At 38.0% G+C, this 2,182-nt stretch overlaps 1 non-coding gene across 1 annotated transcript; it reads left to right on the top strand.

Annotated features, from left to right (window-relative positions):
* Positions 1-1,115: 1,115 nt before the first annotated feature.
* LOC111550258 lies at positions 1,116-1,249 on the top strand. Its single transcript, XR_002733977.1, has one exon. It is a non-coding gene; the product is annotated as a small nucleolar RNA SNORA70 (small nucleolar RNA).
* Positions 1,250-2,182: the final 933 nt, after the last annotated feature.

Below are 2,182 nucleotides of genomic sequence, written 5' to 3'. Positions count from 1 at the left end.
AAGGGTTTAATTCTGGACTTTCAATTCCATTCTACTTACCTATGTGTCCATCTTTATGACTCCAGTACCAATTTTAATGCTTCCATTTCATGATTCATATATATTATACAAGATTCACATATATAAACAAGATCAGACTTCAAACCTATGTATGGCACACTCTTCATTTTGAACTCTCATGAGATATTTCTATTTCTACCAAGAACTGAGCAGAGAGATGACAACTTGACTCATATTAGGTCACTGTAATTTTTTTTATCATCACCAAAGGTGGAAAGTCAGAAGATGCTAACTTTGTGTAGCTGCCTTAGTTCCAACTTTGTGTTTCATTTCTCCTGAAGCCTCATCTTTTGTCTCTGCGTGGACATTATGGCTCAAATTCTTGGGCATTATAGTTTGTTTCTGAATTTGATAATCACCTTCTAGATAAGCAATATCAACTGGTGCTCTTAATTGCGCCTTCTTGATTTTTGACACTACACACACACACACATCCCCCCCTCACTTTTAGTTACAATTTATTCATCATTTCTAAGTATGAGAGTAAAGATTTTAGCCACAATCTTCATTAGAAACAGAATTTAAATACATTTGTTTGTTTTTGTTTGACAGCTTCAAAAGTCTGCATTAAAATACAAATACAATTTTAAAAGTTCAGTATTAAATATTTACAGTCTTAAGAAAACAGGATATGAGTACTCAAATTTTATTGATATGAATACTCTAAACTTCTTATATATTGAATGAATAAAGCTATTCCACGATTAAATGACATAGTCCTTTTTTTGGAGGTGGGGAAGGGGGAAGGGTCTCGCTCTATTATCCAGGCTGGAGTGCAGTAGAGCAATCTTGACTCACTGTAACTTCTGCTTGTTGGGGCTCAAGCGATCCTCCAAGTAGCTGGAACTACAGGCGTGTGCCACCACTCCCGGCTAAATTTTGTATTTTTTGTAGAGATAGTGTTTTGCTGTTTTACCCGGGCTGGTCTTGAACTACTGAGCTCAAAAGATCCACCCGCCTCTGCCTCCAAAAGTGCTAGGATTACAGGCATGAGCAACCATGCCAGGCCTAAATGACATAGTCTTAAGATGGATTTTAGTGATTAAAATAAGTCCCTGCAGCCAATTAAGCCGACTGAGTTCCTTTCCTCATGGGGGCCCAGTGTGCAATGGCTGCAAACAGCAGCTTCCCTGGTAGTGATGCAGCCTGTTTGTTGTATGGGTTGCTCTAAGGGACCTTGGAGACAGACCTTTCAGATGGATGTTCATGTTTCTGACCTTGCACTACCCCAGTGTAGGCTCCAAACAGGCATGTGAGGTGCCATTGGAAAGCCCCAGGGCACTGCGGCCAGGGTTCACATTGGCCAAGTTATGTCCATCCACACCAAGTTGCAGAACAAGGAGCATGTGATTGAGGCCCTGTGCAGCGCCAAGTTCAAGCTCCCCAGCCACCAGAAGATCCACATCTCAAAGAAGTGGGGCTTCACCAAGTTCAATGCCAATGAATTTGAAGACATGGTGGCTGAGAAGCGGCTCATCCCAGATGGGTCAAGTACGTTCCCAATTGTGGCGCTCTGGACAAGTGGCAGGCCCTGCACTCATGAGGGCTTCCACTGTGCTGCCCCCTCTTAATACTCACCAATAAATTCTACTTCCTGTCCACCTAAAAAAAAAAAAAAAATGCCTTCACTTCAATTACTCCTCTTTCTTACATACTTTGTCTGTTATTTTAGTTTTATCCTGATTCCCTCAATAAACATTATTAGTATATTAAAAAAAAATTAAAAAATAAAAAATAAAATAAGTCACTGACCACTTAATAAATTAAACTATTGTATTTAATTTTATTGTTCAGTTACACATTGGATTACATATGTATATGGCTAACCTTAGGGGTTACTTAAATCTTACCATCTCTTTTTCCATAAAAGAAAATATATTCTGAATTCTAAATAACTATTGCCAAATGTATTTTGAAATTTTTAAAAAGCTCATGTCTGTATTCTATATTATATTTAGGGTTCTACCTACTTGAAGACAAAGCCATTTAGACAAACATAAAGGCAGGTTATATTGCAGTAAGGGAAGCATGCAATTTCTAAATGATTTATCTTCCTCACTGCAACAAAAAATTCACAGACATTTTTAAAGTCTCAGAACAAAAATTCCAGAGAAAATATTAA

Source organism: Piliocolobus tephrosceles, chromosome 8, assembly GCF_002776525.5.
Source record: "Piliocolobus tephrosceles isolate RC106 chromosome 8, ASM277652v3, whole genome shotgun sequence".
Lineage (NCBI taxonomy): Eukaryota > Metazoa > Chordata > Mammalia > Primates > Cercopithecidae > Piliocolobus > Piliocolobus tephrosceles.
This window is presented reverse-complemented; position numbering and strand designations above follow the sequence as displayed.